This window comes from Artemia sp. Qi Xiang Cuo, chromosome 10 (assembly GCF_049724085.1).
Source record: "Artemia sp. Qi Xiang Cuo chromosome 10, ASM4972408v1, whole genome shotgun sequence".
NCBI classification, from domain to species: Eukaryota; Metazoa; Arthropoda; class Branchiopoda; order Anostraca; family Artemiidae; genus Artemia; species Artemia sp. Qi Xiang Cuo.
The window spans coordinates 5,695,954-5,721,216 of NC_142803.1; the positions used below are offsets into that span (position 1 = coordinate 5,695,954).

Here is a 25,263-nt window from a genome sequence, read left to right on the forward strand (position 1 = left end):
GTGTTTTCAGCTATGGTTTCCAATCCCGTGCTCTGGTTCTAAAACCTACTCTGTAAACGGCTTGATTGACTATGCGGGTCCAAGCCCTACTTGAGCCTGAAAATGAAGCTAAAACCAATTTTGGCTTCCAAATTTTCGCAACGAAATTCCATTTTATTTTTTCCCCAAAAATTCCCCGAATCCTGAAGACTTGTCCCCGAAAACTCCCCGAATTAGACTTGTCCCCGAATTTTAAGATTCGAGAGTGAAAGCCCTGGTTTAAGGTAGCCTGTTGTTTTAAAACTCATCAAGCTGTGCAAGTTTGTTTTAAAATTTAAGATATCACCTTCTCACTACCTTGGGTTGCACTCATCAAGCCCAAGGACTACTTACAGCCTACAGCTAATTTTCTTTAAGGATTGAGCTAGATCAATACCAACAGTAATCAAGGTAACACCCAAGGGCTAGGGCTTTTATAAATAAAACATTTTGGTGAAATAAATATAGGCCAGGGTTATTAAAAAGGCCACCTCATTGTGGGTTCTATCTGATTGCCACGACTGTTTCTGACAATGCACTCCAGTAAATTTTTACCAAATCATATTATTGACTTAAAAATAAAGTGAATATACCACTCAATGCCTTTTTTATGCTCTTTCCAAATATAATAATGATTTTTGTCAGAAATGAATTTTACCTCCACCCCTACATACTAATTCAGGGTAAATATTTATCAAATCATATTATTGAGTTACAGCTAAAGTGAATAGGCTATACCACTTGATGCCTTTTTTTTCTCTTTACAAATATAATAATCATTTTGGTCAATATATACAAAATCATATTATTGAGTTAGGACTAAAGTGAATACACCAGTGGATGCCTTTTTTTTATGCTGATTACAAATATAATACGCATTTCTATCAGAAATTGAATTTCAGCCCCCTCCCCCTATATATGCCAATTCAGGGTTAAGTTAGGTTAGGTATAGCCTATATATGGGGGGGGGGCTGAAATTCATTTCCAATAGAAATGCTTATTATATTTGTAATCAGCATAAAAAAAGGAATCAAATGGTGTATTCACTTTAGTCCTAACTCAATAATATGATTTTGTATATATTGACCATCATTTTTTTTGGGAATGAATTTTAGCCCCCAACCTTATATATACCAATTCAGGGTATATATTTGAACATTAGGGGGTTGAGGGGATATTTTAAACTTACCTCTCATTCACATCAGAAATAAAATTACTTTATTTTATTTGGTATATTCACTTTATTTGTAAGTCAATAATATGATTTGGAAAAATTTACTGCACCCCCTTTGCTTCATGGCCTCATATATGGCTATAGTTGACAAATTTATCCACTGGGTAGAGTTTTAGAATGACAGCTTTTCATAAGAGGACATGCTAGAACAAAAAGAGAGAAACTTTTGGATGGCTTTTAAGTTTGGTAAATTTTTTGCAATTCATATTATTGACTTATGAATAAAGTGAACATAAGCCTATTTTATGCTCTTTACAAATATAATAATTGCTTCTATTGCAAATTCAAATTTATCCAGCCCCACCTCCCTAATGTGCAAATATATATTCTGAATTGGAATATACAATGAATTATTGATGGCAAAGTTTCAAATTGCAAAATTCATTGCTATTTTTGTTGATGGCAATTGAAAAACTTGAAACAGTAGGAAAACATTTTATATTTGGGTTGTTTAATAGATGAGGTTTCAGTTGTTATAAATAAGTATTTTTGGAATATGTTACTCTTCAACAACTTATTTATAAGCTAATGATATGTTTATAACCACTTTTCAATAGCTTAACTAGTGTTGATAACTTATTTGTGTAGTTACAATTCAGGGTATATATTTGCACATTAGGGGGGTAGGGGTGGGAGTGGGTCAATTTGAATTTTCAATAGAAGCAATTATTGTATTTGTAAAGAGCATAAAAAAGACATCAAGTTGTATGTTCACTTTACTTGTAAGTCAACAATATGAACTACTAAAAAAATTACCATTTGTTTTGTTTTTTTTTGTTTGTGTTTTTGACAATTCATCCACAGGCTCCTCCCTAATGATCTAATATAGCCCTAGGATATGTGGCCCTAAATATAGCCCTAGGAAAGTTAACATAATAATTCCTTAACTCACACTTCAGAGTGAAATAAGATCAAGTGTTGAATATTTTCAGCTCTGTTGTTGAGATGATGGTTAAAACACTTTACACAAAAAAAAAAAAAATTGGGGTATGACTGTGTTTACAGCACAGTGACATGCCTTTTGACTTGGGGAGAGCTGGGACAGATGCAATTTAAGCCCACTTGGTAATAGTGACCAAATATCATCAATCATTTTCTTTATAATCCATCACAAAAATCTGGGCAGAGCCCAGAAAAGACAGAGTAAAAAGCAAGAAAAACAAAAAAAGAAACAACAGAAATAAAAACACACAGAACTACAAACAAGGGATAAACAGAAATCACCAAAGATGTGAAGATTTCTGGCATTCAGTAGAGAAATCACAAATGTGCTTCTCAATAACCCCATCTGGGTTTACCAATTGATACTTTCTTTGCAGTAAAGAGTTACTTGTCCAAGTTGGAATATAAGAATACAGATGAGTTTTGGGTATAATATGATAAGATGGAAGGCAATCTAACAACAAATCACTTCTCACTGATGAGTTATTTATATCCATATTTAAGTCACCAATGATCATATAATCTAGAGAAATAGAAAGAATTCTAAAACTTCAATGTGTTACAGGCTTTAGCATATCTAGCCATCAATCTCGAAGAACAGTCATCATAAGGCAGATAAGAATTAATGAAAACTATAGTGCCCATACAAACAGCCCAAAAAAAACTCATCCAAGTAAAAAATCACCAGCAAAACCAAATTAGGATTGTGCTTAAAAGCACAAGCTAGCCCGCCAGATGGTCGGCCTCTTGTGGCTCTGGCAGTAGTAAAAAAGACATCATGATGAAGGCTCTGACTCAAAACGTTAATGCTAAAGTCTGTAAGAAGATGCTCCTGTAAACATACCAAATCAAAATCATTGTAGAGCTCATCAATAACAAAGTTCTTATCCTTGTACCATTAATATTAAACAATATTATTGAAAACTCCAAAGTCATTGCAAAAAGTGGGAGTGCAACATTAGTTCCTTAGATACAGGGCACAACAGGCTATAAGAACTATGATTTTTACCAAGGTTAACACACTTGGGAGCAACACTACAAGGACTATCCTTAGTAGAAAGATGTGGCCCAGCACATCTGGCACATTTCGGGAAATTGCTGGTGGAAGCACTTTGAAAGTGATTGTATGATCAGCATTTGAAGCAGCATTTAGGTATTTCTTTAAATACGTGAATTCGAAAAAAATCATATCCAACTTTAATTCCTTCTTTGAAATAAGCAGACTGAGTGAAGGAGTCTTCAAATTCAAGCTTGACTGACATAGTCTGGCCCAGTTGATTTGTACTTATTATACCTTGCAGTCTATTAATAACTGAAAGGTCACCATCAACTTGGAAACCTCTGAGAATCCCAAAAAAGCACTTGGATCATACTTTAACTGTTGCTCTGGTAATAAAGTTCTGAACTGATGTACAAAAATCTTCAGTTGCAGATTTATTGATATTGACATACCATATGTCTTAAACAGGTTTCACACTACAAACTAATTCATGCCCAGCTATTTGATCAAGAACAGATATGCATTTAATCGGATCAGACAGATCTGAAGGCACTTTAGAGACAATAACTGTTGTATGAGTGTCAGTTGCTGGGGTAGGTTTTGGAAGTTGAGGAAAATTCAACTGATAATTGTCAAGTTACCCTGACATTTCAACAACCACTTGTTGTAGCTCATTAAACTTAGAGAGTAAAGAAGTATAAGCATTTGCAGGGAGACATGGCACCTCTGTAGGATGCTTTATCATAAACATAGGTAAAAAAGTGTTGCTACTGTCAAGAGATCTTAACAGAGAAATAATGTAACTAAAATGACTAGAAAGTGCATTGTTCCCCTTTATGTACTGGGCAATCCGATTCAGGTGCACTTATTTGCCACAGTAAACTTTTAGCTTCTTTGACTATGTTCACGTAAAAAAACTCCATACCATGTCTTTTGATAATATCCTCCTCAATTCTGCTTAGCAAATTTCTTTGAATAAAATTCAGAACCTATGAAAATATCAATAAGAAAATTCACAGTCCCAAGGGTTTTCTCTCTCAAGTTGCAAAGCTTATTCAAACCATAATCCTTTGGCCACTGAATTAAGGATTTTCAAAATATTGGCTGTAGGTCAAGAAGAGATTATAATCCTTTACCAATTATTAGTGATTGGTTAAATCCAAAAAGTGATCTTAACACCATGAAAATCTGTATCAACAGATAGGTATGATCAAGGGGATAATAAGTGAAAAAAGACTCAAAAACAAATAACAATAGTAAAAAACAAGGAAATATGATTCAGTGATACTTGCTGCATATTATATCATTTTTATTTTTTTTTAGTTAGAGTACCAAAATAGAGGATCTCCCTAATGGTATTGGATCCTGTAAGTCGATTTAGATCTTTCAGAAAGGGGTTAAGATATTTGTGTATGTTCAATAATAAATGATTATGAAATTATGGTGGTTTTCAGGGGGCATAGCCAATGAGCATGATGAAGAGGGTGCTCTTTTTGCCCAACCTTTGCCAGTTATGAAAGCTGGTGTCTAAATAGGATAGATGAGGATATGTTACTTGATGCACAGCTGGAATAAAGATCAGTTCAAATTTGATAGAGCTACTCTAGTATAGGAGAAAGGAAGCAATGGCATAAGTTGGTTATTCAAGTTGTTTAACCACTATTTGATTCCATTGTCAATTCTCTTTCAAAATGTAATGTTTATTATCATGCCTAAACCTCGCATAGCAAGGCAAGATATAGCTCTATGCTATATAACACTACAAGGGTAATATGGTGGCAATATAGAGTTAAAGCTTTGGTGAAGGAAACATCTTAACAAAATAAAAGTTATTGCCATTATGTTCCTTACTTTAGGCTCTTCCCAAATGTCATGGTTGCTTTTCTAACAATAAACCTTAGGTTGGGTACTGAATTTTAATTCATTGTCTAGTGACTCTATGATCTTGATCAACATTTACAGAGGAGATTGGGTGGCCTGAGAGAAAATAAGAGCAACAAGGATTTTTTGACATGGCACTTGGCAACATTGGATTCAAGAAGCCAAGCCTTAGCTTATTGGCCAAGCAGTTCCAGATTATTTTGTAGAAGGGCATGATCTTCACATGACTGGGCTGCCCTGAGAAGCTTCAAGTCATCATCATAGAGTGTTAATTTACTGCTGATAGTAGAAGGAGCCTCAAAGAGTGTATGAGCCCTGCCAGGAAATTTCTTTGGGGGAGGTGGCAAGTGCTACCAGGAAATTTGTTTTAAGCAATTTTAAATTATATGATTTTTTTTTATTTTAACTTTTTACTTAAAAATTTTACAGTTGGTTACAAGAGCGAGTGAAGGTTGAAACAATGCAACTGTGAGTAAACAGGGTAAGAGATAAAATGTTTCACGTTTTTGACATGTTTATCTGATATGCTTGATGCCTGTCCTTTTTAGGGTGTTTCTTTTGCTTGAATTAAAAAAGTAATTTCTGGATAATTAGGGGCAAAACTAAGGCAGAATTGATGCAGAATCATCTTAAATCACATTGCCCAGTGACTAAGGCATATCCCGTGATGTTGCTGGTGAGTAATGGGAGTGGCCCCAATTGGCAGCATCCCACTTTATTTTTCATGGTTGCTTCACTCAGCCTCAATCAACTCCAAATGTGATACATTGGTGGTAGGGACTGTTACCATCTCATCAGTTAAAGAATTCCAGTACGACACAATTCTGTTAGAGAAGAAGTGGTTTGCTGTACATATCTGGGCTCACTTCCAGAACAATTTCAATGAGTGACCTCTAGTCTTGTACTGGGTGTATTTGGAGATAAGATGTTGAAATTGTTCTGGAAGTGGCAATTGCTGGTTAATAACTTCTTAGTCATGATCATATCTTCCCTTTGTCTTCTATATACTAATGAAAGTAGCTTAAGCTTTCTCAATTTTCCAGGATAATCCAGACTTCTGCACCCTTCTATACATTTTGTGGCCTTTTTTGAATAGACTGAAGGGCAGCTACATCACCCTTACTGATAGAGAGGCGACAGTCATTCCATAATCTATGACAGGTTGAACAAGGGCTTTGTACAGCTTTAACATGGTCTGTCAAGCTCTGGAGGAGATTGTCATTTTTATTAACCCTTCTTGTATGGGATATGAATTTCAACTTTTTATCTTTGTTACGTCCAAGATCTCTATCTTCAGTTGCAGCTGAAATAAGTTGAGGTATGTGCTTTATTTGAACCTATATTGTATTCATAACCAGGGCTACTTTTTCCAAAATGGATAGTTCTGAACTTTTTATGTTTAGTTCAAGGCAGAAACTCTCTGCCCATTTAGAGAGTTAATACCAGCTTGTGAGGTATTGTCTCATTTATTGGGTCAACTATTTTGGAATCATCAGCATAAAGGCTAAGTTTATTTAGGACAACATGTGGGATATCATTAATACAGATATTGATCAATGTTAGCCAAAGCAAAGTACCTTGTGGAACTCCACTGATGACTGTTGCAATTTCAGAAAAGAAAGACTGGCCTCTATCACCATGAACCTTGACCACTTGCTTCCTGTTTATCAAGAAGGCCATTATCCAGCTGGTTGCAAATGAGTTAATACTAATAGAATGCATCTTTATTTTCAGTTTTCTGTGACACACTTTATCAAAGGCGTTGGCCTTTCAAAAGTCTAGAGGAAATGCCATCAGGACCTGTTGCCTTATTTTATCCAGCTTTTTCAACTGCTTATTGACAAACTTAGAATCAAGACTGAGGGTTGGTATAGGGCTATCAATTTGGTAATTAGGCTCTTCTGGCAGAGTTTTATCATCTGGGGTTGTGAATACTGACTTTAACTATTCACTTAGTAAATTTACTATGTTATTAGGGTTAGCAATCAACTGACCTGGATGCTAGATGGGTCACTGAGTGTCTACCTGTTTTTTTCTGTGATGCCCATTTTCAAAATTTTTTGGGATCTTGTTTTGTCTCTTATTTCTAAAAATTCTTCATATTCTGCAATTACTTTTGATGTCAAAATTCTGAGATGATGTCTAGTTTGTTTGAAATTTTCCAGTTTATCTGGGAATAAAGAGTTTTTATAAATTGTCCATGTTCTCTTCTTTTTGTTGATATCTTTTTGTACATGTTTGGAGATAAATGGAAGTGTTCTTGTTTTTTCTCACAAATTTCACTGATTTATGTTTCTCAACTGTTTCTAGCAATAAATATCACTCCATGCAAAACCTACATGCAAAAATATCCACATGCAAAAGAGGTGGCAGTACCACCAAACAGTACATTGGGTGAGCTGCGCCAAGGACGGAGTTTGTGCTCTACGTGAAAGCAGGGTCTGGTTGCTAATAAAGTCAGCCCAGTGAAGTCCCTCGATTCTTCAGAGATATTTCGTCTGTGTGACATTGACGGCGATGAGGATAGATTTTGCAGCTGGCCACGTCTCTGCTCCATACAGCAACACAGCGCTGACTGACGCATTGTAAATGCGCATTTTGGTAAAGTTGCTTATGTTTGGCTTTTGCCAGATGCTGCTGAGCCTCGCAACAAGTGCTGACGCTTTTGCTATTTGAGATGCAAGCTCTTTTGTGATCTAGTCATCCCTAGACATAAAGATCCCAGGTTAGTGAAGTCTTTAACGACATCTACCTGGTTGCTTCTGATGTTGACTTCCTTTACAGTAGAACGGGATGTGGGGGCCCAAGGAGCATAACTTTGATTTTCTGCCACTTGATCTTTAGTCCAACTTTCGAGGCTTCATCTGAGAGCAGTGGTATATTCACTTTATTTGTTAGTCAATAATATGATTTGGTAAAAATTTACCACACTCCCTTCACTTTATGGCCTCATATATGGCTATAGTTGACAAATTTATCCACTGGGTAAAGTTTTAGAATTGCAGCTTTTCATAAGAGGACATGCTAGAACAAAAAGAGAGAAACTTTTGGATGGCTTTTAAGTTAGTTTACTAAATTTTTTCCAGTTCATATTATTGACTTATGAATGAAGTGAGCATACCACTTGATGCATTTGTTTATACTCTTTACAAATATAATACTTGCTTCTATTGCAAATTCAAATTTATCCAGCCCCACCTCCCTAATGTGCAAATATATATTCTGAATTGGAATATACAATGAATTATTGATGGCAAAGTTTTAAATTGCGAAATTCATGGCTATTTTTGTTGATGGCATTTGAAAAACTTGAAACAGTAGGAAAACATTTTATATTTGAGTTGCCTAATAGATGAGGTTTCAGTTGTTATAAATAAGTATTTTTGGAATATGTTACTCTTCAACAACTTATTTATAAGCTAATAATATGTTTATAACCACTTTTCAATAGCTTAACTAGTGTTGATAACTTATTTGTGTAGTTACAATTCAGGGTATATATTTGCACATTGGGGGGGTAGGGGTGGGAGTGGTTAAATTTGAATTTGCAATAGAAGCAATTATTGTATTTGTAAAGAGCATAAAAAAGACATCAAGTGGTATGTTCACTTTACTTGTAAGTCAACAATATGAACTACTAAAAAAATTACCATTTGTTTAATTTTTTTGTTTATGTTTTTGACAATTCATCCACAGGCTCCTCCCTAATGATCTAATATAGCCCTAGGATATGTGGCCCTAAATATAGCCCTAGGAAAGCTAACATAATAATTCCTTAACTCACACTTCAGAGTGAAATAAGATCCAGTGTTGAATCTTTTCAGCTCTGTTGTTGAAATGATGGTTAAAACACTTTACACAAAATAAAAAAAAATAGGGTTATGACTATGTTTACAGCACAGTCACATACCTTTTGACTTGGGGAGAGCTGGGACAGATGCAATTTAAGTCCACTTGGTAATAGTGACCAAATATCATCAATCATTTTCTTTATAATCCATCACAAAAATCTGGGCAGAGTCCAGAAAAGACAGAGTAAAAATCAAGAAAAACAAAAAAAGAAATAACAGAAATAAAAACACACACAACTACAAACAAGGAATAAACAGAAATGACCAAAGATGTGAAGAATTTTGGCATTCAGTAGAGAAATCACAAATGCGCTTCTCAATAACCCCATCTGGGTTTACCAATTGATACTTTCTTTGCAGTAAAGAGTTATTTGTCCAAGTTGGAAGTTCCATTAAATACTTTGGAAATTTAAAATAAAGGTGATGAACTTGCTTTCTCTTACCAGAATTAAAAAAAGACCAAACAGGAGCAAGGGCAAGTAAGCAAGGAACTGACAGGCTATTATATAACTGAGAATGGTGAGCTCTACTCATATACAACACATTTGAAGCCAGGCAGGCATACACAGCCCAGATCTTACTAGCAAAGTTTTTCATTGCCAGGTTTACAGTTTTTTTCAGGTTTGGTCCAATAGGTATGCTCAGCTAAGTAAGGCTGCTAGTTAAAGGAGCCTCAGAACCGGATATACTTATTGAATTTTCATTCCCTTTATAGTTTAATGGTAGAACAACTGTTTTATCAATATTAAAGCTCAAACCAGTGCGTTCATACTCATCTTGGAGAAGCTCAAAAGTTGAAGAGCATCCTTGGAAAGTGCAGGAAAAGTTCAGTAAGTTGTCTGCAAACGTAACTAACAAAAGATCAACTCATTTGAAGATAAATGTAAAGTTCAACTTATCCTGAGCACTAGTAACACAATTATTAAACAAAACTGGAGAAGTCAGAGCTCCTTGGCGTACACCTTTTTGAATTGAAAATAGTTGACTACCATCTTTAATTCCAGCCTTCAGATTTCTATACATGTATCTTTAACAAGTGATTATCACAGCATCAATACCTTTCAAATGGGCCTCAACCAAAACCTGCAAAAATATGCAAGAGTTAAAGGTTCTTGCAGCATTAAGTGCACACAAGACTAAGAAATAACCTCTTTTTTCAATATCTTTCAGCACATTTATAAGCAGAACGTGAGAATGCTCTCTACCTAAGCCTTGCTGGTACTCAAACTGACAAAGAGGGGCAAAACAATTTTCTTCAATGTCTTTTATCAAAAATTACTGAAAGAGCTTGGAAGTAGTACACTAAACGGTAATGGGATGATAAGAAAAGCACAGAGAAGGGTTTTTTTTCAGTATGGGAGTTATTTGTCCAACACAAAATTGCAAAGGGACTTCACCACAGACAAGGATCATCTGAAATAGTAGTGCTAAATGCTGCTCCATTAAAGAGCCTGTAAGTTGCAGGTGCCTAGCTGAAATAGAATCAACACAAGAGGAAGATTTTTTCTTTAATTTCAGAATCAAAAAATGAATGAACTTGGCGACACAAACAGGAAAGATTTCATCTTATTTAAAAGAAGAAGGTCAAGCTGTTTTTCATAAAATTCCTCCGTGCTTTGGGTGGGAGCACTGAACTCCCTTGTGAAATATTCAACCCCCTTTTTTTCAGGCACACTAGCACTCTAGGCTTTGGTAGGCTTGCTATACTTGCAGAGTTTGGAGGGGTCTTCAGCAATACGGATTATATTTTTTTGTCACCTTTATTGCAGTGTAATTGCCTATAAACATCGGATAGTCCTAATTATAATCTCACTGGTTGATCTTGACATATATATCATATAGGTCACTGCTATGAAAATATCAATAAGAAAATTCACAGTCCCAAGGGAATTCTCTCTCAAGTTGCAAAGCTTATTCAAACCATAATCCTTTGGCCACCGAATTAATGATTTTCAAAATATTGGCTGTTGGTCAAGAAGAGATTATTATCCTTTACCGATTATTAGTGATTAGTTAAATCCAAAAAGTGGTCTTAACACCATGAACTCTTAATCAACAGATAGGTGTGATCATAAGTGAAAAAAGACTCCAAAAACAAATAGAAATAGTAAAAAACAAGGAAATATGATTTAGTGATACTTGCTGCATATTATAAAGTAAGAATTATATCATTTTTTTTGTTAGTTAGAGTACCAAAATAGAGGATCTCCCTAATGGTATTGGATCCTGTAAGTTGATTTAGATCTTTCAGAAAGAGGTTAAGATATTTGTGTATGTTCAATAATAAATGATTATGAAATTATGGTGGTTTTCAGGGGGGCATAGTCAATGAGCATGAGGAAGAGGGTGCTCTTTTTGCCCAACCTTAACCAGTTATGAAGCTGGTGTCTAAATAGGATAGATGAGGATATGTTAGTCGAGGTTTCTCCTGAGAGCACCTGGAGAGCTTTGGTGACCTTTTCGATAGTGTCTGCAACTAGCGCTATGTCATCAGCGAAGTCAGCATCAGAGAGTTGCTGGTCTCCGAACTGACGGCGATTCGTCGTGCTGGTCATAACATGGTCTATTATGCAGCTGAAAAGCTCGGGAGCGGCCCATAGTTCTGGGGTAGGCCCGAAGTTCTCAGTATCAGCCAAAATGAACGGAGATCAACAGAATCGAAGGCAGCCTTAAAGTCCACAAATGCAATGTATTCTTTTTGGTGGAACTCTTGCGTCTTCTCAATCAACTGGTGCATAATGAAAATTGGCTCCGTCGTCGACCTACCGGGCATGAACCCAGCTTGCTGGACTCTTCTCTTTCTATGCAAAAAGGTGGAGCACCTTCCAGGAGTGACATGGCAAAGAGTTTACCAGGAATGGAGAGAAGCCTGATCCCACGATAGTTGGAGCAGATTTCACAGCTGTCCTTGCGTTTCCAGAGCGGCAATTTGATGCCAGCACGCCAGTCATTCGGCATGCTTTCCTTCGTCCATACAGCTGAGAAGATTAGCTGGAGCACCAGAATCATTGCTGCACCCCTGTACTTGAGCATTTCTGCAGAAATACCACAGACACCAGGGGATCGATTGTTATTTAACAGTTTTACAGCATTTCGAATATCAGAAGTGATAAACAGTTGCGATACGAGGTCAGCAGTAAACTCGGGTGTGGCTATGGCTACTTGAATCAGACCTGGGTCGGGATAAGTAACTGCCTCGGCGTTCAGAAGCGTTGAGACTGGCTTTCTTGTCGACAAAGGTCTTCCTATCTCTGTGCAGTAGGCTATTGCGCAGGCCGTTGAGTCGTCTGTACTCTGGTATGTTCATTGCTAAGCAGGCCTTCCAGTGCAGCTCGATCACGGACAGAGTCTCCTGGGATATCCAAGGTTCATTCTTGTGTCTGCTGCGGCCAATCGTATTGCCAGCAAAATCGAGTATGTTATCTTTGAAAGACTTCCATGCTACTTCAGGGTCGTCCAGAACTTGGAGGCAGCTAAACCGGTTAGAGATATCGAGAGCATACTTCCGTTGCATCTCAGATGTAGCCAGACTACTCAGATCGAACTTGGGAGGCCGTCTTTCTTGTTGGCGCGCTCTCAGAAGTAGCCTCAGCGTGGCGACTACCATCCTATGGTTTGTGTTTCCAAGCTCAGCCGACCTATAAGTCTGGCAATTTGTTATTGACGAGCTCCAGCGACCCGAGATCATAACATAATCGACCATCTTCTCTGTCTGGCCGTCGTCACTATACCAAATATATTTGTGTATATCTTGTTTCTGAAAGAGTGTGTTTGATATGACCAGATTATGCATATTGCAGAGCTGGAGGAGTCTTTTTCTGTTGTCATTCAGTAGATCTGGAGTCACAGACCGAGAACATTTCTCTACACGCCCTCCCTGTCATTTATCGTCGCGTTAAGGTCTCCCAGTAGAGTGACAATGTCGTGGGATGGGACTCTAGACAGGATCGCTGAGAGCTTTGCGTAGAACTGATCCTTCACTTCTGCAGGACTTGGATTGGTGGGAACATAGCATACAATAATCCACTTGTGCTGGAGCTGAGCCATCAGTAGTCTATCTGAAATTTGTTTATATGAGAGAAGGCATCTCTTGGCTCTGGCGATATAAGCCCAACCCCAGTTACATTGAAGCGTTTAAGCTTGAAGGAAAGAATTGATTTAGCTCCAGGAAAGTTGAATGTGAGTACGTTCCAGGTGGCGAGGTGTATTCCAACTTGGTCAAGAAGGTTCATTCGATGGTCTGAAATCGGTCCAGGGACATGCTGGGGTCGTGGAAGATAAATGAGGGGTAGGTCATAGAGCTAGGACTTGTCTAGATATTGAGAGTCCCTGGGGCGGGCTCCACCCACCTCATCAGGTTGAGGCTGCCTATTAACATGGAGCGTTTAGTTAGGGGAAACCCCATATCCAGATACACATGGTCAACAGACTCAGCCACTTAATATCTGGTAAAGAAGTCTCCTGTTACTACTGTATGCTTTGAATAGTTGACTATTTGGATTATTGACATTGTAATAGCAAGCAAGGAGTCATCTCTACTAGGTGAACTGGGGCTGCAATAAACACATCCAAAAATCAAAACAGAAAATAAACTTGGAGCTGCTTTAATCAGTTAGAAATTTTAGTTTGCTATTTTCTTTGGGGCACAAGAATCTTGAATAAGATTTATTCATAATGAATTAAGTATCCAATAAATACATGGAACTAACCCCATAATGGCTGTTATTTTTCTTATTCAGTGGAGCACCAACCTGACGGGGGCATGAACTAACACAGGAAGGAGAAATTGTTGCCAACTTTGAAAATAGGATATGACAGACACAGGCACTATTGAACCTCCTTGCAAAAGAATTCCTGCATATGTACATGCCTTGATAGGCAAATACATACTGAAGAAGTGTTAAGAATCTAGTAGTAGAAACTACTACTACTAAAAACTTACCATAGCGCCAATCCACCTGAGGCCAAAACAACTGAACACGCTCCTCCTCCCCTGCAATCTGTTTAAAGCGTCCCTCGTTACACACTTCCAAAAACTTCTAGTTTCTTTATATCCTTTTTTATGACCTCTTTCCAACCCATTCGGGGACAACCCGCTTTTCATTTGGTCTTAGATGGTTTGCCAAAAAGGATGATCTTCAGCGATCTGTCATCTGCAGAACTTGCTCTAACCATCTGAACCTTTCTCTCTTTATAGCCCCTAGAAAGGAGGACTGAACCACATTTTTCATACAGCTAACTGTTTAAAATACGGTCTGTCAAATGGGTACTCAAAACTATGTGTAGACAGTGGTTTTACTTTCGACAGTGAATAAAATGAAATGAAAGCGCTTTTTGTGAAAGAGATAAGACAAACTGTCTTTCTTTTTGCAAAGCAGAGCTTGGTCCCCTGGCACTAGATACATGAAGCAATTTAGAATATTTTCACAGTAAGAAAATAAAGTATTTAAGGATGCTGTATATGGTTTGAATCTACTTAATTTGGTGTCAGTTCTGCAAATTCGCCTAATTCAATAATTGGCTTTCTATTTGGTTTAAAATTGTTACTTTATTGTTATTTTGTTGACAACTCTGGAGTATAACCATTTTGGTGCACAAAATACCATGGTCTTAGGACTATAGACACAACTTCAAAATTTGCATCTTTACTTTACAATCTGCTCTGTAGGCAGTTTAAGTAGATTTCTGGAGTTTATGCTATGGTTTATTAGTTCTTGGTTTTGAGTGGTACTAGAGTGTGCCTACAATTTAAAATTTTATGTTACTAGCCAAAGGTAGACCTAGAGTGAAATCATGGGGGGGGGGCAATTTGACAAGGGTGCCAATAATTGACCAAATTGAAAAGTTTATTTATAAAAAGAGTAAAGAAAAAAAAACATGAGGGCGCCGGAAAGATATAGGGGGGGGGGCTATGTGGTCCCCCTGGACCTGCCCCTGTTACTATCTATTGATACTGTGGCCGGTAACACTAGTGAATGGCCTTATAAGTCATTCTTTTATTTTTGTCTGCTGTAATGATTTTAAGGTTGAGTAAGTATGACAGCACTAGACCCTTAAGATCAAAACTAGCGGTGCTGATCTCCGTTTCGAGGTCTTTCAGCCAGAAAGTGTAATGGGGGCTTGGGGTCAGCCATCCTGTGCTTTTGAACTCCCTTTCTGCTTACCTTCCCCAGATTTCTCCAGGTACCCATTTAGAGCTGGGTCGACTCTGGCTGAGCTTACAGAGTCACGCCACTGACCCCCTCCCAAACCAAATAACCAGCCGTGCAATGACTTTTTGGCTGCTAAAACAATATTCTTATTTTTTTTTGCTTGGGTTTATTGTTTTCAGTAAAGTGCTAGTTTTTATATTCCTTCAGACATATGGCGATACAAAAATAGTTGAACGCAAGTTACATTTTCACAACAATTGCAGTAGAACTCATGTGCACCTCCCATCCTTGTGAAAATTTTTAGAAGAACTAAACATTTTTAATCTGTGTCCAAATAAGCCGCTTCGGGATTATCTACAGCCTCTGGCTTGGCATAATCAACTCTTGGAAAGAAAGTGCAACAACAGTTTTACTATCCATGCCTTTCTTTGCTTTAAATGGTTATAATTTGACTCCTTTTTTCACTTAAATGTTTTTTTGTTGTTTTTTTTTATGAGGAACTTTAAACCTCCTGCAAGGATTTATATCTCGAATTATCTTTGTCACCTAAAACTTCACCTCTTCGACAGTCTTTATTCATTAAGATTGAGGAACAAAAGGTGTTTTCCTGGACCAAAACTCGAGTATAACCTATGGAGGCTATTTGAGGACTGCAAAGCTTGTTGTGGCTGACCAAGCTATTTTCTGGTCTACGGCTGAGCTTTGCAAAGCTGCGACCGTTTCAGTTCAATTTTAACAAACATACTTCAGCTTGTTTGTTCTCAGCAGTTGTACTCTCAAGTGTCTGCTATATTTTCCTATTATAGCATTAGCTTACAAACCCGAACCGGCTTCATATTCGTTTAGGCCAATGCAGGTACCTAAAGTTTCTACTGGGCCGTGGGGATTTTTTTTGGGGGAGGGGGGGTTAATTTTAACAAACATTTAACTTGTTTGTTCTCAGCAGTTGTACTCTCAAGTGTCTGCTATAATTTCCTATTATAACATTAGCTTACAGACCCAAACAGGCTTCATATTCGTTCAGGCCTATTCAGGTACCTAAAGTTTCTACTGGGCCGTGGGGGATTTTTTTTGTGGGGGGGGGGTAATTTAAACAAACATATTTTAGCTTGTTCGTTCTCAGCAGTTGTACTCTCCGGTTTCTGCTATATTTGCCTATTATGGCATTAGCTTACAAATGCGAACAGGCTTCATATTCGTTAAGGCTTATGCAGGTACCTAAAGTTTCTACTGGGTCTTCCTTTGTGTGTACAAATACATGTTTCCTGGGAAAGTACCACGTTGATGACTCTGTTTTTTCCCCTGAATTAGAGGGATGGTCTATTGGTGATTACTGATCTGTGTCCTTTTACATCCTGTTGACATTTCTCCTTTGAACTTGAATGACAATATTTGTGTCTTGTTGTAATGTGCCCTTTTGGTTATATCTTTGGATGTTGTTTGTTTTTTTGTTTTTTTTTGGTGCTCTGTATTTTTCTTCTATTTTATAATTGGGTTTACAATTAATTGTCATTGTTATTATTTATTGCTCATATCAAAAATATTGTTTTCCTTGCTGTTCAAGTTGGAGGACTGTAAGTCTCCAGTTTAGACTTTTCAACAATAGCAGTTTCAAGGGTGGATTCTTTTTATTTTACTGACATCTTGAGGGGCTTTGAATCTTCCCTTGAGATTCGGAATAATTTATTTCAAGTTATAATTTCAAATTATTTTTCTGATGGATCTGAGTGGAAATTACCATTTCCAAAGAAGTGTTACATGGGAAGCCTTTTTTATTGAACAGTTTTTATTTTTTAACCATGTTTTTAAATGTAGATGCTATGGGCTGTGATTTGCTGTCTGCTAATTTGCAGCAACTGCTGCAACTACAATAAAGACCCCAATCTTCTTATACTGAACAACATCAACCTCAGAGGCTCTAAAAATTCCAATTGTCAAACAGGCGGACAATACCTCTGCTCATAGTAAGGAACAAGCAATGCACAGTCAATTTCACGTGAATTTCAAATTCCCAATCTCCTTAAACTGAAAAATAACAACCTCAGAGGCCCTAAAACTTCCAACTGTCATACAGGCAGACAATACCTCTGCTCAACGAACAAGCTGTGCACAGTTGATTTCACGAATATACAGGTTGACATAATGACTATTTTCAAATTGCAGATTTGTCCTTCTGATGATCCTCTTGATCATCCTGATTTCAACGAAGTGGACTACATTAACAAACTTTTTCCAAATGAACAATCTCTAACGTCGATTGATGATACTATCAACAATGCCAAAAGAAGAATTTCAAATGTAGATGAAGAGATCAGGACAAGTTTACACGAGCAAAACGCATCTGCAAAGGTTTGTTTAACTAGTATATCTTTTGAAACTTTTTAACCAAATTGGCCAGAAAAATTTGCGAAGAAGAAGATCAAGAAAAACAAAAAACGAACGGGACAAGGTAAATATAAATCCAAATATCAACACCTAATTAAAGAAAGCAGATTCTAAAAACAAAATATGTGAAAGAAACAAACATTTTGTAACTATAAGATATATAATTTATTATGGGAAATTATCTATATCAGCCAAAAATATTTGGTGTTTTTCTTTATAAATTGTCCTAGTTGTTTGACCTATTGGTCAATTGACCAATTTTCTTCACCAATTTTTCCCATTTATGACATTGGCCCATTTTTTTATCGAAAAAAATTGGCCAAACAAACACGACCCTATTTTACTTTCTAAATTGACCCAATCCTGTTATTTTTTTATACATACTCTGGCGCTCAAGGGGGTTTGTGTCCTCCTAGAGAGCTTCAATTTCTAAATTTTTAAATGGTACAGGGTTGCGACATCTCAGCAGCAATATTGAGTTGAAAGATATAATTCTCTAAAACGAATAACAGTTTTTGAGAAACAAACCTAGAGTATAGCAATATATATTAAAACACCCCAATAAACAGAAAAAGGAGCATAGAATTTGTATTTATTACGTATTACAGAAGAATATCGTTTTGTTTTGACCAATAAAACTTGCAAAATAGCTAGGCTAAAGTAAAATACTAATGGAGATACCTTGGAGATGTATATCTTTTGGATTAATGGGGGATGTTGCTACCATAAGATAAGAAAAAGAATGGAGACCAGATTCTCGTTAGTTTTCACTATTTATTTCATTCAAAAATTGCCTTGGATTTCTCTTTTCTTATATTTATAAATCTATGATTGTAACTCAGTATCAAATATCTTCTCCCTATTTAAGTCTGTGACATTGTTTCTTTGCTAATATCCACTATAGCTTTTTTTTGTTGAAGGAATGGCAAGAAGCTAATAAGAGTGCTACTTTCCTCTATTTCAGCCCTTGTTTTTCTTATATAATTTGCCAAATTTGACGGGTTATTAACTAATTCATTTGAAAGAGTAAATTAATTTCAATGTGAAATTCTTCCCAACAAAAAATTGTCTTATATTGTTGTAATTCTTAATAAGGAGATTAATGATTGGTTGCGTGAAACGAACTCAATGTGGATTTGGAAACGTCTGAACACTGAAACGTTGGAAGAAGCTGCAAAAGTCGTGAGGATTTACTATTGTCCTTAAATTACCTGTTTGATCACATTTTGTGAAGCCTTGAGTTTCTCTACTCGTTTTCACTGATTTTTTTTTAACATCTATAACTGGTATGAGTCTCTGGTATTTTCACGTGGGAAAATTTTCCGGAGGATATTTCTGCGTGGGGGTATTTTCCGCATTGAAAGGGTTATTTTTTTGGGGGGGGGGGGCAAGCGCTGGTTCCCATAGAACTTATAGTTTTTATTTCTTTCTGATCTCCCCTGTGGATTTTGTTTGTTGGAAATGTTATGGCGATACAGGCAGAAACAAGGTTGGATGCCAGAATCTCATTAGATTTTGCTTTTCATTCCTTCCTTACATACAAAAATTTGGCGCGAGTCCGGATTAACAGTGTTACATGACTGCGAAATTTTTTTGCATTCTAGTTTTTTAAGTATTATTTTTTTTTTATTTTTTTATTTATTATTTATATTTTTTTATTTTATTTTTTTTTTATTTTTTTTTTGAATTATTTTAATTTATTATTTTTGTCTAACGACTCCTACAGATTTTTTCTTTCATATTAGGAAGCTCTAGGAGAACGAATAATTTTGCTTGCTGAATTGCTTGCTGTTGGAGGCGGTCCCACTTATCTGACTGATATGATTCCAATTGTAATGATAAAAAATCATTGTACGATTCAAGTCCAAGCAAGATTGTAAGCGCCTACCTTTCTACTAGAATTCAATGGTGATGGAAGAGAGAATGAAGGGTCTATATACCCAGTTTTGTCCTTCAACAATATATATTTAATTGAATTTATTAATGACCTGTTGCAAACACAATACCAAACGGAGTATAAGAGAAGAGAAAAAGAAGAGAGAAAGACGGAAAATGACAATAAAACAAAATCAAAATTCATAAAATAGGCACACGTGCACAATAATTACCCAAATAATTACACAATACACTAACATGAACGATAAATACACACACAATAAAAAACGATGCATTTACTGTCTTAAAGTTTCAAGATTCATTTAGTTAAAAACAGCTTTCATAGTATTGGCAAAAGCCTCAACTAAATTACGCTATTTCTTCCAACACAGGAAAAAAAAACTAAGCAGGATTTACCAATACATGAAAAACAAAACACTAAGCGTGATTAATGACACAAAACGAAATAAAAGAATTGCTTTTCGGCCATTGCTGAACATCTACGTCTTGACTTTGACTTCAAGTAGGGAATGAAATCTTTTCAGCAGGTGGGCTTTGAGTTTAACAAAGATAGATGGCGTTGCAACCAATTAAAAGGTATTAACCTTGTGCAATGCGGCTTTTTCGTATTGGATCGTCATGATAAATGCACTTAATGAAGCTAGGAGGGCTAGTTCTTCGATTACTTGCACTATTTCACAAAAAATCACTGGAATTAATGCGCAAAAATCTAAAATTGGGAGTGGCGCCGCCCGTCAGCTTCAATAGCGTTGCAAGGGAACGCCATGTCCATTGATTCCATTATTGTAAGCTTCAGTGCATCTGCCGATGACAGCATTAGACTCGATAATACCGTATCTCCTATTGGCCCAAGAATTACATCATCAGGGGGTAGGGGGGGGGAGGCCGAGAAGATATTTACCATACCTGCTAATAAATTTGTCGGAGTTGCTTTGATTCCGTTGCCGAGAGGGTACGCCAAAAAGGTGCAAGGTATAGACGTGATACCTTTACTATTTTAAAAGGGAACACCATGGCTGTCCATCCATTGATTCCGTTATATGTAAGCTTTAATGTATCTGCTGATTGCGTTAGGGTCAATAATACCTCATTTTTATTAGCCCAGGAATTACTTGCCCAAGGTGGGGGGCTGAGGAGATATTTAGAATACCAGTAATAAATCCATTGCCGAAAAGGTTGAAGGGCTAGGTTCAAAGAAGGTGCAACCTGCCAAAGAAGGTACACAGAATACATCAAAATCAGGGCTGTATCGTGGGAGGAGGAGTAACCGCCTTAAATATCCCCTATCCCTTTAATGAAATATTTCTTCAATTCGTCAATTGGTCATAAAAATGCAGGATGAACTCTTATTTGAGACTGTTTGCAATCCCGACAAGAGGCAAACACCTTTTTCTTCACTATTTTGGTACCTTTCTTGTGGTACGGAAGGTTGGAGGTTCCTTTTTATAAATCTGACTATAATTAGTTTTCTTTCTAAATACTAGGAAGGTCAAGAAGCGTTAATTGAATCCCAGCGTGCGATTCAGCAGCTGTTCAACAAGATCAAAGTTATAAAAACACTTGCTGAAAAATCGGAGTCGAATGTCTGCGAAATTACAAGGGATATAAAGCAACTGGATTGTGCTAAGAGGAATTTAATTAGCGCCATTACTACTTTGAATCATTTGCATATGTTTGTGGATGGTATTGAAAGCCTTCAGTAAGTATTCGGTTTGCATGATGATTTATTAAGCTCATCTGCAGCTATGGATTATCAGGCATACAGGGCTGTTTGAATTTAAATTCTGCCAAAACATGAAACAAAAAAATGAAATCACTTAGTAGGCTATCCAGAAAATAATGACCGAAAAAGAAGAATAACGCTGGAGAACTACAAAACACTGAAAAAGGTGGGTTCGCTTATCTTCGAACATGTTAAAATTGCTGAAATCTGTTTTGTTTTTGGTAAATGTACAGATGAGTGGGACCGTTCGAGGGAAACCCTAAGAAATTCTCAAAACAGCTTGAAAACAATCGTAAATACTAAATTTTCATTTCTATAGGTACTTTGCTCATTTTCCCCTCCCCCGCACCCCCACCCCCTAATGGATGAACATACAGGCCACTTTATATAGACCCATTATGTTGAGTGAAGCTATAGACCTTTATGAATGAGATAAAAAGTATATACGATTATTTAGAATTACCTGAGACTTTTTTTAGAGCGTCTTTGAAATGGTCTCCTGATATTCTCCTTTACCTTGTTTTATTAAACAATATAATTTATTTTTCTGGGGGAATGCTAAAATGTAGGAAGTGTTGTCAATTGCTTTAGGGAGGGGGAGCTGTTTACCCTGTATTTTCTGCCCCTCTTAGATTAAAAAATTTAATTTTTCTAGCTTAGTTTCATAATAAATATTCTTTTTAATTATTTCATTGAAGAAACTGCAAAAAAAACGACAAGTTCCCCTCCCTCTAGGCATTGAATTTTGATCCCCCAGCTTATTTTTACGATTTGACCCCGCTGAATGTAGACCTTTTCAACGCATTCAGTGGCACATTGCGATTGACGCTATGTTAAGATTCAGGGCTTTTTCCTGATTTTGATGTTAAAAATGACATTCAAAAAGGCAAATGAGCGCAAGTTTGTCACAAATTATATTTTCTCACATTGATAGAATCTTGTGTAAAGGTAAAAAATCTTGCCCCGCGTTCATTGTAGCTCATATTAACTATATATTTACATGATATTAAAATTAAAAATAAAATAATTATATTATATTAACTAATTGCAAGTATTAACTGAATAATTGCAAATATTATACTCTTTTGAACTTGGTTTGTACAACAAAGTTTAATTCACGCGAGTAATTTTGAAAAGTTTTTAAAATGCTTTTAAGAAAGGTTCTGGAAAGAATGTTATTAGTTTATCCCGATAGAAAATTAACAAGGATTTTCTATTTAGAAAAGAACAAATTGCAACTTATTGAGCTCTGATGCACAATAAGCAAATAATTAATTTGATAGGTTCTAATAAGTGCTATTGAACGAAATTCAATAATTACAATCAGGGCCGTATCCAGGATTTTGTAACCTCCTTCCCTGGGGGGGAGGTACAAAAAAATTCTCGGGGTGGGGTACAAAAAACTTTAAAAAACGTATAAAAAAATTTTTTATATTCATTTTTGTTAGGTTTTTTAGGAGTCGGACAAACATTTCGGGGGAGGGGGCTTTCAAACCCCCTAATTAGAAGCGCTATTGCGCTGCCTAAGAAAAGAGCGAAGTGGGCACAATGTTTTATTATATATTTTCTTTTATTTTTTCACCAAAGCACTTCGTATAGAAGGATTTGTCGTAGAAACTTTGGAAGGAGCTCATTCGATGGGAAACTTAAAGTTCTGATGCCCTTTTAAGAGTTAAAGTGATTGTATGGCAACCAATAACGCTAAGAGTATTAAGGATAAAATTTCAGGAAGTGTTGGGGAGCGGGGAAGTTGAACTAACTTTAAACACACTTTGGATATACAGGCTATCAAAATGACATATCTGCAATATCATAGCAACGACTAACTGTATCAAGTTGAGAATTGCAGGGCCTGAAGAAGAGGATGTTCGTAGCGGTTAATTGTTTCAAGTTGAAACTTCCGGGGCTTGATGAGGTGGATGTTCAACTGACCAAGAGGCAACGTGTTAATACTGTTACTGCTACTAGTGATAGTGCTAACTAAAAGGCACTACGTGCATGTTGCTACTATTGATACGATTAAGACTGATACGACTGTTATCTCTACTGAGGTTAAGGATAATAAGGGGAATGTTTCAGGGAACATTTGGGGGGTGTTAAAGTAAATCAAAACACATTACGTGCATTCAGGTTCTAAAAGTATATATGAACAATTTCTCAGGAATAGCTTAGAGCATTAAGTTGAAACTTTCAGGGCGTGTTGAGAGAGATGTTCAGCTAACTAAAGGGCACTCTGTGCATGCTGCTTCTACGGCTAGTTCTGCTACTATTACTATTGTTGCTGCGACTACAACTACTGAGGCTAAGGGTAGGAAATTCAAGCTTTCAGAGAATATTTAGGGGGATATTGAACTAAATTAAAACACACCCTGTACAAGCAGGTTATCAAAAAGGTACATCAGTAGTATCCAAGGAATGGTTTAGGTTATTAAGTTGAAACTTTCAGGACATATCAAGGGTAATGTTGAACCAGACAAAAAGCAAAATGTGCACACTACAATAAATACCAACACAACTACTGCTACTAAAACTACTACTACGACTGCTACTGCTACAGCTGCTACCGCGACGACTATTACTTTACTACTGGAGCTAAGGGTATTACAGCGAAACTTTCAGGGAATGTTGAAGAGAATTGTGAACTAAAGACTGTGACACTTTACTGAAAACAAAATACATTTTAAACGCTTTCACTTTTAAAATTTAATTAAACTCAGAATTATTAAGACTTTAAGGAATGAATATATGTATATGTATATTAGACTGTGAATCAATATTCATTTGTTGTTTTGTTTAATATTCTTGGTATGATGTTTTTTTTTTTCGATATTATAAGAAATAGGAATATTCAGCTCGGAATAAGGATTGTTTTCAGTTAAGTGCAAATTATGTTCTGTTCTTCAGAAGGCATGGAGTCTTCAGCCCCACTCATCTTAGTTTCTGCTCGTTTTGGAGTTGATTCGGTTATTTATTGCAATTTCTGTTCGTTTTTGGGTTTCATTTATTTATTCATGTTTTTTTTCTACGCCTGGAATTTTTTTTTTTTAATTCTGCTCGCTTTTGGTTTAATGTATCTCTTTAAATTTTTTTTTAAAAACATATTTCGTGGAAGTTGTTATTTGAAATTAATGTAATTAAAAATTATTACCTTGTCAATTGATCCTGTAGTTTAAAAAATGTATAACTAAATATAATTTTTTGTGGAGTATTCTACATCTAACTACCAATATTAAAAACCTATCCGGCTGTATTTTTTAAGATTCTCTTTCTTCGCAGATTGCCCCTTCCACGATGGAGCTAAATTTACGAAAATTCACCACAAAAAAAAAAACATTTCCTATAATTCCCTTCCTCCCAAAACTCCCGAATACAAAAAAAAATCCCAAATGCTCCAAACGAAAAACTTTATCTCTATATCATTTTGCTAAAATAAAAAAAAATAAAAAATTTTATCCTTTAAACAATGTATCTAGGAGAAATGTTTTTTTTTATTGTTAGAAGAGATATTTTAAATCTGAAATTCTTGATTTAAAATTTCCTATTCCACGCCACTCTTACGTAATACTAATTGGACAAAAATTTAACTAAATTTTATCACTATCTTTGAAGCCGATCACATAAATTAGCTAGATCTAATAATAGACCGATTTTAATAGATTCCAAATTTAGATCCATTTCCATATAGAACTAATTCAGATTTCATCTTCCTTTTCAGTTCAAGGTCAATTTTACTCTACAGAAGCAGCTATGGAATTTGGCTAATTGATTCAAGACGAGATCAGGGGCGCTATTTTCTCACCATCATCAGTTGTTACAATAGTTTCTGAATTATCATCTCTATCAAAAAATATAATAATAAAGATTTAAATATTAATTAATTTATGTATTTATTTTATTACTAATATTTACTACATTATATTTATTGATATTACATATTTATATTGATATATATATTATTTATATATTATATAATATATATATACCTATACATATTCTTATAAATATGATATATTATGTATAGGCTATTTTAGATTATTTTATTAATTATTTATCTATGTGTATTATCTTTTATTTAATACGATATTAAAATTTATTGTAAAAATTGATATATTACATTATTGATGTGATTAATAATGTTTATTATTAACCAATTATATATGAAAAGTTTAAAATAATATAAT

The 25,263-nt window shown here is 35.8% G+C and overlaps 1 long non-coding RNA gene across 2 annotated transcripts; it reads left to right on the forward strand.

Annotated features, from left to right (window-relative positions):
- Window positions 1-289: 289 nt before the first annotated feature.
- On the forward strand, window positions 290-24,929 carry LOC148947401 (uncharacterized). Of its 2 annotated transcripts, XR_016142360.1 has the most exons (4): window positions 307-429; window positions 6,119-6,393; window positions 17,242-17,427; window positions 24,798-24,929. It is a non-coding gene; the product is annotated as an uncharacterized LOC148947401 (long non-coding RNA). The 2 variants fall into 2 exon arrangements; XR_016142359.1 differs by lacking the exon at window positions 6,119-6,393 and having other exon boundaries at window positions 290-429.
- The last annotated feature ends 334 nt before the right edge of the window (window positions 24,930-25,263 follow it).